This window comes from Acartia tonsa, chromosome 4, assembly GCF_053477335.1.
Source record: "Acartia tonsa isolate MP-2025a chromosome 4, ASM5347733v1, whole genome shotgun sequence".
Lineage (NCBI taxonomy): Eukaryota > Metazoa > Arthropoda > Copepoda > Calanoida > Acartiidae > Acartia > Acartia tonsa.
In genome coordinates, this window is record NC_137263.1 from 10,067,203 (window position 1) to 10,079,397 (window position 12,195).

Below are 12,195 nucleotides of genomic sequence, written 5' to 3' on the forward strand. Positions count from 1 at the left end.
AGGCAAAAAATCTTATTTGTGCAATAAACTTAGTTTTATATAAAGTTGCCAATCAGTAAACAAATACAAGAGCAAAACTTCATCGGTTCTATTATTTTAAACTATCATTTTATGAAATAGATGAAAAATACTATTTTAAACCCCCCTTAAATTCCAGGACATTTTGGAAACAAATGAAAACAAGGAGAGTTGTATCTAGAGTTGTATCTAGAGTTGTTTCTAGAGTTGTATCTAGAGTTGTATCTAGAGTTGTATCTAGAGTTGTTTCTAGAGTTGTATATAGAGTTGTATCTAGAGTTGTATTTAGAGTTGTATCTAGAGTTGTATCTAGAGTTGTATCTAGAGTTGTATCTAGAGTTGTATCGCAGCAAGTGTAAGCCCCTCAAAAAAAAAATACAGAAAGGAAAGCTTTGCAAAAAAAGGAGAGTATGTAAGATATAGTAGAAAGGGGAAGAGGAATTGAAAAAAAAAAACAATTTACAAAAATAACTAGTTACATTGAGACAGACAGTGTTGGGGAAGTGACGCTTTATACAACAGTTGTGCGTGTAAAAAAGGAAAGGAAAATATGTGCACACCTGCACTATTTCACAACAGGTAGAGAGGAGACAATGAGTTGTTTATTATACAAGTCCCCAAAGTTTTTAATAACGTTTTCTTATTTGTTAACTCAACTACTTTGGGGACTTTTAATAAATTTTGATTGGTTGATTCATTAAGATGAGTGTCCAAACGTTTCAACCAGTAACTGCAGATGAGGGAATTTTGTGTATCATCATTGGGGATGTACATCAATATATCGTCCATTGACTTATCCCTTAAGATCCCTGATTTCACAAGAATTGCAACAATAGATATAAAAGAAACATTTCAGAGAAACACTGACAAGAATAAGATAACCTGGGACCGTGGCTTAACACGTAGCACATCCGCTCGGTGTGGGGTAGGTGATAGGTTCTCGGTCCGACACCGCGTCAGAACTAAAGACGTTAAATGGTTCCTACTACTATGTAAGATGCGCGAAATAAATATTTAGAGTGGGGAGAATGTCTTGGCCCAAACAGGCGCAACTTATTACCAAGCACAGTAAGGACTTCTCAGCTAAAGGTCGTACAATCAAAGGGTTGGTTGTCTAATGGGTGTTAGGCGATTGAGCGCGTCACACAGCAATTCAAAAGAATGCAGATATGATCAATGGTTAGTAGGTTACGTGTTAAGGACTTGTACCCGAAGCGTTACCAAGATTCAAAACATGAATTAGATTATATACTGATTTTTAACATCATAATATTTATACTAATTAATCATCATAGTCATCCCCATTTTTCCCCACACTACAGTGCTTTGCTTGCTTTTACTAATTCAATTTCTTTAATTGTACAAGTTCATATAAATTTCTTTCTATTAATCGAAAGTCTTATATTTCTATTATAAATAATTTGAAATCTGCCACAAAAATTTTCATTAAAAAAATTGTTTACCGATTGCAAATTAGGCTGCCGATGAATGGTACTTGTAGGAAGTTGATTTTTTAATGCCAGTTTGAAGATATTACATTATTTTTTTTATGGGGAAACTTGTGTATACTTTTTTCGATCACGGCCTCCAAACTGACAGCTGAATTTCATTTTTGTTTTTAGATTTAGATCAGCCGCAGCTTAGCTGTCATTTTGTTAAAAGTGCGGTTCCAACTACAGATTATAAATAAATATATACAATAAGTATGGTTACCTATTGTTCAAGGAATCAGCAACAGCTATTAACGGCAGCTATTGCATATATTTTTGCTAATTGTCAAGATTGCAGAATTTTGTGTGCCATCGCTTCCACATGCTGTCATAAATTCGCAAAAAATGCACATAAACAATTAAGTTACATGGGTGTTTAAAAAGGAAGCACGACAGTTTCTGTTTTAGCACAAATTTGCGATCCTGATAACTGTATAGTGTATAATAATGTTTATTAGCGGAAGTGATGGCCAAAATAAAATTGCAATTCTGGTGTATTTTCTAGAAAACAAAGTAAATTTAGAAATGATGCGGCAAAATTAAGAGAAAATTGTTACAGTGTCAATGTCATCTTATTAAACGATGCTTTTCAGGGAAGGTTTGTCTACATAATTCTAATTGTGATTTCACGAATAAAAACACTCGTAAATAAAACTGGAATAGGGACGTCCAAGAGGGGAAGGGGAAAAAGGGTGACACCCCCCCCCCCAATTAAAAAAGCTTGGACGTCCTTGGTAAATTTATGAAATAAAATAGATAAATTAACAAACTAAAAGATAAAAACAAAAGTGTGCTAGATTAGAGTGCAAATGTAGAACACCCTTTTGATTGAAATTATATTCTCTTATTTTAAAGTAGCGGCTTCGCCCCCTAGCCTCTAGGGGCTTTGCCAAAAGATGTAATTTAAAAAAAATAAGTACCTCTGGTGCTGCAACCACCACAGTTTAAATTAACTGCAAAAAATGGTGAGGGATTTTTTTGTTTTTGGGAGGGTTGTGGGTGTCCTACCCAACAAGAAAAAAGCCTAAAACCACCACAGGACCAGTAGGTATATCATTGAAGAGTAGAATCCAAACGGTTCAATGGTTACCGAAATCTTAAGGGACGGACAGACAGACGGACAGACAGACGGACGGACAGACGGACGGACAGACGGACGGACAGACATCAAGCTACTTTGTCTCATAGATTATTAGATTACTAGTAGCTGTACCCTAGCATCTAAAGGCTCTGAATTTTAAAATTTGAAACGTAAAACTATTCCAAGACCTAAATCTGAAAATTAAGATAAGCTAAAACCATTCCGGGAATTATGTGAAGCTTCCCTAAAAGAGAGAAATCAATCTGTCCAGACGTTATTGAATTCTTAAGCTTCATCCAGAAAAATTTTACTACTTTGTATTATAGGATATTAATTGAGTTTGATCCTCACAAAAAGTCTACACGGTTCACTTTTTGCACCCAAGAAAATATCCTTATCATGTGACCAGTTTGAAAAACTTGTACAGAAGCTATAGTACACAGGTAAATTTTGTTTCCAATGAATGCCTTTTTTCCGTGTGCAAAGACGCGACAACATTTGATAAACGATACAACTGTCAATTTTCAAATATTTAGAATATTTGTGCGCTTAGCACAGTTTTTTACCTGACGAATATTATTGTGTTTTAACAATGTTTTTACATTTCTGTAAAATCTAATTAATAAAACTAGAAATTAAAAAGTTTGGGAATAGTCCCTTTCGTAACATCGCCCCATAAGGTGCGATGTTACGAAAGGGACTATACACAAAAGTTTTTTTTTACTCTTTGATCATTTGTATCAAATATTTTAAGGAACATACACGATACAGGAGTTTGTATTAATACTAGATGTAAAACAAAAGAAAAGCAGAAATTTACAACTTCGTGAAAACACTTTAAATGTGTAATATGTGTACTGTCCTGATCTTCTAAAAATTAGAAATACATAAGAATTCATCAAAACAAATAAAAAAAAATTTCAGATTATTTAGAACTTTTTACAAATCAATACAGAACTTTAAAGTTATACATATGCAGGTTTTAGAAATTAGAAACGCCTTTATTTCATTAAATAATAAATCTGACTTCATAGATAAATTGATTTTTGTAATTTTTATCCCAACCTCTGTGCGTGTGTGACTGTGTACTAAGAGTAGGGATGCCTTAAAATTTAAGGGAAAAGCCATGTTTGGTGTGTGTGTGTGTGTTTGTATGTCTGTGAGTTATGCATTGAAGCTAATGAATTCATGATTCATAGGATTTTCTAGGAAAACAAAGTTAAGTGGATATTGACTGTCAAATTCAAGTTTAAATATTTTTTCTCGTATTCACTCGAATCCGGTGGATAGGAGCCGGTTCTCATCCATACGAAAAAACTATGTCTAGCATCGTATTATATCCAGCTTTCTACGAATATAGAAATGTACAATCATAAGATTAAAAACAGTTTTTTTAGCCGGTACCTTCGGCACCTCGGGGCCAAAAAACTAGTTTTAATCTCATAATTGTACTTTCTATATCCGCGGAAAGCCGTTTATAATACGATGCGAGAAATAACTATACAAATATTTTACATTCTGTTGAATTAAAAAGTATGTTATAAACTAAAATTTCGTTGGTTTACATTCAAAATATTTTTTTTAGTTCTTTAAGCATATATCACATATGAAATGTTTTACAATTTTCCCAGAATTCTAAATGAAAATAAAAAAAAATTTAAAAAGTATGTTTTTAAATATTTTAAGCGTATGAAATCGGAATGGATATATCATCACTTGGATCTTACACCAGATTATATTTTTCATGTTTTCTAATAAAGCGAAACTCGTAGCGGGGTAAATAACGATACCTCCCACCCACCTCCTTTACCCCATCCCCTCCCCTCCTACTGGATGAACGAACTGACCTAGAAGTGAGTTTCATGTTAGCAACCTAAATTTATGAGAATTTTTCCTCTGTCAAAATATCCACGTATATTCTACATACGTTGTAATTAATCACAAGTTTGTATATCATAATGTTTACAAATTATAATTTCTAATTAATAAAAATCTTTTTCCTCCCAAAGTACAAAAATGTCTGAAGAACTGAAACTACAAAATGTATATAGTGAACTCTAATGTATAAATGAGGTGACTCACTTTGAAATTTAAAACTTGTACCAAGAGAAATTTACGCGCGTTTTGCGTACCATTTATTAACCCCGGTATCAGCTTTATGCTGCGTCATAATATGAGTCACATTTTATAATTTTAGTATGTCTACTGTCTAGTCGTGTCGAAAAGTTTTAATATTTTATTTTGAAAAAGTATTCTTAAGGTTTTTTTTTTAAATAGGGACACATATAAATCATTTAAATTCAGATAAATTAGGCATTTAATAGTTTATTGTCTACTACTGGCTACGCCCCTAGAGGACTCTAGTGGCACTTTAAATGTTTTTTTTTTTATATTTAAAATATGTCTATGTTGCGTTGAACTCTCTTTCTTAAATCGAGAACGTAAAAAATTTAGATTTTTTTGTGATTTCTCTTGGGAGGGTGGTGGTACCCTCCCCCAAAATAGTTAAAAACCTTCCCGGGACATATGAGAATCTACCCTGTTAAGGAGAACCCGATCATTTTAGCGGTTAGCATTTTAGCGGTTAGCGAGATCCTTCGGTACAGACACGCAGACAAACAAACAGACAAACATCTTGTTACTTTAGTATAAGGATTTGCTTTTTACACTTGTTTCTTATCGGTAGTTAGTTAGCTAAGAACTAAATATTTGACTTAATATTTATTTTTTCATTTTGCTGAGTTCTTATATTTGATCTGCCTGAAATAATATTGGACATTAAACAAGCAAGAACAAAGCTATTAATAAGAAAATTCAGTTTTGGCGATGATCAGGTTTTAGGCTGTCTTGGAATATTCACCCCCACTTACCTCGAGAAATACATACTCTACCCCCAAAAAATTTAGATTTTCTTTCTAAAACAAAAATATAGCAGTATGATTGAATGTTGTTTTTATCCCTGGAACAACACCCTCTAAAAAAAATAGGGGAGGTAAATTTTAATAGGTAGTCATAATTTAAATTGGTTTTATTATAGGGTGGTTAAGAATTCAGGATGTTGGAAAGGTTTCCAATAAAACTCTATGATTCTATAAATTAGAATAATAGAAGATAGACAATTAACCCTCTCAAATTATAATGTGAGAATTTTTCCTTTGGTAGCTAGTAAAATATCAAGAGAAGGGTTGTAAAGTAACCTTGTGACCTTTGCAGGTTAATTACAAAGGGACTTATGAATTACGCAAATTATAGATTATCTACGCCTTTTTATGCGTAGTATAAAAGAAGGGAATATGTAAAAAGGGAAAGGGGTGTACTTTGAATTATTTGCCTAAACAACCCCCTACCACCCTATTTACTTGCATATGCTTGTATGTGATGACGGGTAATAAAAATCTGAAAATTGAAATGACGCAAATGACGCAAATTCTGACGCAATTCTGAACGCAATTCTCACGTTTATCTAAAAATGCAACATATAATAATAGCTATTAAAACAATTTTCAAGCATAACTTTTATCTTATTAGGATAACAATTAAAAAAGAAAAATATTTTTACCATATGAAATTCGTGATCAAACACCTAATTGAAAAAAATGCAAGACATAGCTTTTATTTTAAGAAAGACTAGGGGCAACGGATGCCCCCAAGAAGCCTCTAGGTGTTCTTAAGGTGGGAGGGGGATAAGTCAACCGCCCTTCTACTTTTTAACTGAGTTTTAATAAGAAATATTCAGAAAAAAATTTGGGGGTGTGATTTTAAATTGGGAGGGTAGAGATACGCTCTCCCAAAATAGTTAAAAACCTTCCCTGTACCTATAAAAAAGCTTAATTGCAAAGGAAAACCAAACAGATGTCATTTTTTAACAATTTTATAAAAAAAAAACATTGGCGCACTTGTATAAACACCTTATCGCTATCAAGTTTTGGATTAGATAATCCAGAAAAATCCAGTTTAAAGGGGGATGCATAAAGAGATGGGGCGAATCGAACCGAAAATAGTTATGATGGACATCTTCCTTCATCTTGTATGTATTTATTTACCCCCAGCCCCGCCTCCTCTTCAACCTTCTGCTGCGTTAACCACTTCTTTACGGCAAGAGTTCATACAAATTTGCAAAAAGTTTCAAAAGTTTCTTTTTATATGAAATTTAAAAAAGAGCTTCTTTAATACCCTTATCAAGCCAGACGTAACCCATGCTCGATTAACTTAACCAAAATTAACCTAGCTTAAAATAAGCGTAGACTAAAGAGATTTGTAACTCGATAAGGAAAAGACATAATATAAAGTAGTTATGAGTAAAAGATAATATTATGAGAATTTTTTGCAGTATTGGAGTTTAAAAGTATAGTTTAATCATAATTTGGTTATAAATTGCATAATTATAGTTTTAGATAGTTAGATCCTAAAAATCTGGGAGGGAGATTGCAATGCTGTCTAAATGGAAAGGACCGCACAAATCTTAAGGCTCCCTTGAAAATAACTGTACACTACTTGCTGGTTCTATGTCGCTGTCTAAAAAAATAGCCTTATTAAGGAGATGAAAGGGTCTAAAAAATTGGCTGAAGGCTTTCAAAAATTGCATATCTCTTGTTGATTCCATTGACCCTGATGATAACTTTTAGTATTTGCTATTTTTATGCAAATTTTAACTCATTGTGTAAACAACTTTTGCGTGTGCCTTCCTGTGAATCCTGAATGTAATGGTTTGCATCCTGTCAATGAGCAGTTTTATCATATACATTCAAGTAAACAGAACTTTACAAAATATAATTTAGATTTTTGCCATACAAACTAATTCATTATTTAACTATTAAGGTGATATTGCAGTGATAAAATATTAGAACTTGATGATATACTAATTTTTTTTTATTGTATAGGTGAAAACAATTAAAATAATATTAATATTTGTATCTAACATTTAATTTACTGCATCAAAGCATTAAAGCTAATGAAATTTGAGTTTCATAATTGAAATAAAAAATCCAATCTAAAGGAAAAAAGCTAATAAATTTGAACAATAAAAAGTTGTTAAAGCATTATTAAACATTGGAATAAAATAAGCCTTTTTATAGTTCAAGTAAAATTCAAATATGTAATTTATTATTTTTGTAATTAAAAAAAGTCACAATTTATTTAAATCTTATATTATTTAAATGATTTAGATTGAAGTTAATGTACATAATGCAAGAGATATAAGACAATCTCAAAAAGAATATTATTTAAAATATGAAATTATTTTTCTGTGAATATATAATTGAAAATCATTAGGACAAATTATTAATTTTTCTAGTGCTTCATTCTGTGCTTTACTGCTCGTGGATGTTGTCATTCTTGTCTGTTTGGCCTAGTCGTTATTTTAATTTAATTATTTACTCTATGATTATTTTAGAAAGTAAAAAAAAAATATTTTGTTTGTCATCTTTTGATTACAATTAGAAATTGTCCAATAGATTCAACAATAACGTTTATGTCCAATAGTAGAAAAGCTGTTTTAGAGAACGAGAGAGTGTGTGAAAAGATAGAGAGAGAATGATAAGTTGATAACTAACAGATCAACGGAACAGTAATTTGTAAACTAAATAACCATTGGTATAGAAAATCATCACACAAAAATTCAGAAATGGGGTATTCCTGCCCAGTTTTTTGTTTAGAAATGAATATTTCTTACCCGAGGGAATAAATGATGGACCGATAGGTCATCATTTATTCACGAGGGTAAGAAATATTCATTCCTAAACAAAAAAATGGACAGGAATATCATTCTCATTTAAACAAAAACTCATTTTTATGCTAGTAAAATGTGGTTTAATTTTGGTTTTTAAATTTCAATTATTACCCTGGTATAATTTTTCTTTCTTTTAGTAATTAATAAAAATTAAAAAATCTTCCAAAAAAAATTAAAAATCTTCTAAAATCATACCAGGGATATAAATGAGATACCAGGGAAATAAATGAATATTTACATCCACTATTTAAGGGGTTGTTTATATGGGAATGTATCTTCATTCCCCCATAAACATAACTGACAGGCAAACGAATATTTTGAATTATATATTACCTACGCTACTAAGGGGAAATTAGTTTCTTTGTTTTAATAGGAATCAGCATTAAATTTATGTTTGTATAAATAAAGAATTTTAGATAAGCATCCCGTACTCATTGATTTACTCAGCTTTCCTTAAAATATTTCATTTTTTTTTAAAAATTAGTTTTAAATTTTTTTTGTTATTTAAGATGTATTTTATTTTATTTTTAAAAATCTAATATAAAGCTTAAAAATATTAGGTACTAAAATCTAACTAAAAAAACAATTTTAAATATCTTTGTTTTCCTTAGTTTTTTTTTATGATCGCATGTGTTCTTGTTAATTTTAATGCTACCAAAATGATCATATTTCAAATTTTAAGTTATTAGAATTAGGATATAAAGAAAATTATAATGCAAAGTTTTGTTTTGTTTAATTTGTGGTTTTAACGGTTTCATTGGCAAATATTTACTTCTTTTAGACTCAAATAAAGAAAATAAATTTATCCAATTTTTTTTAAAGACTTAAAGCTCTTGTTAAGTTTAAAAAATGATTGAAACAATGCAAGGAATATTTTATTGGTTAATGATTACTTGTTTATTCTGTATTGTTGTAATATGCGCAGATTCTATGTCCTTTTTTAATCTATTTACATTTTTTTGATATTGTTTTTGATATGGCCCCGACAGTACTGTCTAGCCGTTTAGAAGATCATAAGTGACAAGGATACCTATTGTATTTCATTGAAGTAAATCACTTTTTGTAGTTAAAATTTTTCTTTGGATATTATAATTCTTGTTTATTTGTATATACTATGCAATTAAAAGAAAGAGTAGACACTTGGAAGAGAAGTATTTATCAGGGATGCAGGGGTAGGAGACTCGACCATAAATTGATTCCCCCACCGTAATAATTGTAAACAAATGTAAATAATTGTAATAAATGGTAAATAAAACTAGCAGCTAAGCCCAAAGCAGATAGGGACTCTGTATTCAAATGGGTAAGTAGGGCCGGGGAGCTGAACAAAAGCCTAAAACAATACAAAGGCTTAAATATAGAAATTGGAACCTTCCATAAAAAGGAGACTCAAATCTTAAGCTTAAGACAAAAAACTGTTTAGATCACTACACCAGTATGGTGATTATAGTGTAATAAACAGCCCAATGTTCCCTCCCACCCCGCATTAAATAACACGACAGGTGCCATTTCATTAAAAATCTTAATATGCAGTAACATACATTTAGAATGCTTAAAATTTGCATGATATTGCAGCCGTAGCACATGTCAGGAACACAGAGATAGGCACATAAAGAATAAATCTTTTCACACAACTTAAGAACAGCTTAACCACAGCTGCGATTTTTAAATTTTAAATGTTGAAAACAGACAAACTAATTGGACAAAAATGGTGCGACGCGGCTGCGAATTGTTGTATTACTGGTGGCTGCGACATCAGCTGCAGAATATCAATAAATTCTCTGGCTGCTTAAGTTATTTCTGTGGTTTATGAAATAAGACTGAATCAGGAAAATAAATTTTAAATAATATTTGGGGGGCAGATAAAAAGGTCGTCTTTGCTACTAATTTGTTAGTTAGTGCTGGAACTGAATGATAAATGACCTGAAGAGTCATGAAATTGTAATCTATCTTTATGTTTACTGAAAGCATAGACTAAAAGCATTAATTATCTACAATTGTCCCATCCCTATCACCGTGTAGGAGAATTATAGTTTATTAATATTTACCATACACCCCTCCCTCCCCTATGTGAACCCTGAATCCTGTTGTCAATGTTGAACTCCTGGTCCCTCTCCCTGGTTCACTCAAGCATGTCCATATCAATATCCTTCACTCTCAGTAATGTCTACTCTGCCTTCATTTCAACTTATGCAAGATTTTAATAATTGAACTTTTTGCTAATTAAATGGTGCTGATCTGTGACAATATTATTATGTAAAGATGATATTTAATATTTTTTAGTTAAACAAAGCTATAAAGATAACGCGTTTAGACGCGTTGAATGTTTTTAGAAAAGAGTGATTGCCGTATTTGGGTCTTGTTTAGACTTCTAGCCGAAAGATGATATTTGATATTTTTTAGTTAAACAAAGCTATAAAGATAACGCGTTTAGACGCGTTGAATGTTTTTAGAAAAGAGTGATTGCCGTATTTGGGTCTTGTTTAGACTTCCAGGCGATTTTAAAATTGTGAAAGGTTGATTTCCTTGGGGCTTATAGGTGAATAACGCGCGGCTGACGAACCCTGAAAGAACCTTCAGTTTTTATATTTCTGTCTTAAAGATTTAGATAATTAATTGTTTTGTTTGTATCAAGTGATATCTAATTGGTTATTATAGATTGTAATTTTTTTTTTATTTTTGAAAATCTTAATTGTTGTGGTTCTTTACTAGTTAAAGTTAGTTATTCTAAATTTGGGATATGCTCTGCACGCCAATTCTTGTATTGTTTCAAATTGCAACAAGCTGCAGCCTCTTATTTTCCTTGTCTTTTCGTAACTGTTGAAGGGCATCTGATGTGTTAAGCCAGGATTAGAAATTAGTTAACTGCTTCTCATATTCTTCTCTGTAAAACCTAAAATCTAATGTTAATTTACTTTTTGCTTACTATAACTTAACCACTTCGTTATATTAGTCTTTTATTAGCCTAATTAATAAAAAAAATTTTCTTGAAACTCTTCCCTGAAAAACAGCTATATATACCTTACAATTGGACAAAAATTAATAAAGCCTTAGACATGTGTGAAAGTTAAATTTAAAGATCATGAAATAAAATTTAAAAAAGTTGTCATTAATGTTTAAACAAGATTAAACATTTTCTGTAAATTAATAACTAAATTTTAGTAGGGATGTTTTATCAATTCGTTTTACAGTAAACTATTAATCTATATTATAAACATATCTAAAAGTGCTTAAAAGACATTTACCGTATGTTATTTTAGACAAATGGCCACGAAAAATGAAATAAAGAAATAAACCCATAAAATTTAAATAATCTTATAATTTTAATTTTTGGTCCTCAGAACTGTAATTAATACGATACGATACGATAAATGTATATTATTTAATTCATAAACAATTGTGCTATTTTAAACTCCAGTTGCAATCTAACTGATTCAGATAATTATATAAATCAAATTAGTTAACATAAAACTTATTTATAAAATTTAATGCCAACTAAACTGTTGTTTGAAAGTAGAAGAATATAATTTTGCTTCCTATTGTGAACAAATTTGAAATTTCTAATTAGGATATTACCTTTATACTAATTTCTTTGAATATTATATATTTTGTGTTCTTTTGGCTTTTATTTCATGGAATCTTTAAAAATATTTAAAAATCCTTTTCACAAACAAATCCTACTTCCCATTAAACATATCACTTTTTAAAGAATGACAAATTTAAAACTTAAGTAGCAGGATAGATATCTGTATGTACGCCAAGATCTCATAAACAGGCAGGAAAGTTTCAGATTTTTAGTTGGAGAGGGGGATGGGGTGTGCAACACTATCCATTGAGCTTGAAGAAGGGGCCCCCCCAAAAAATTTCCTCTACAAAGATAT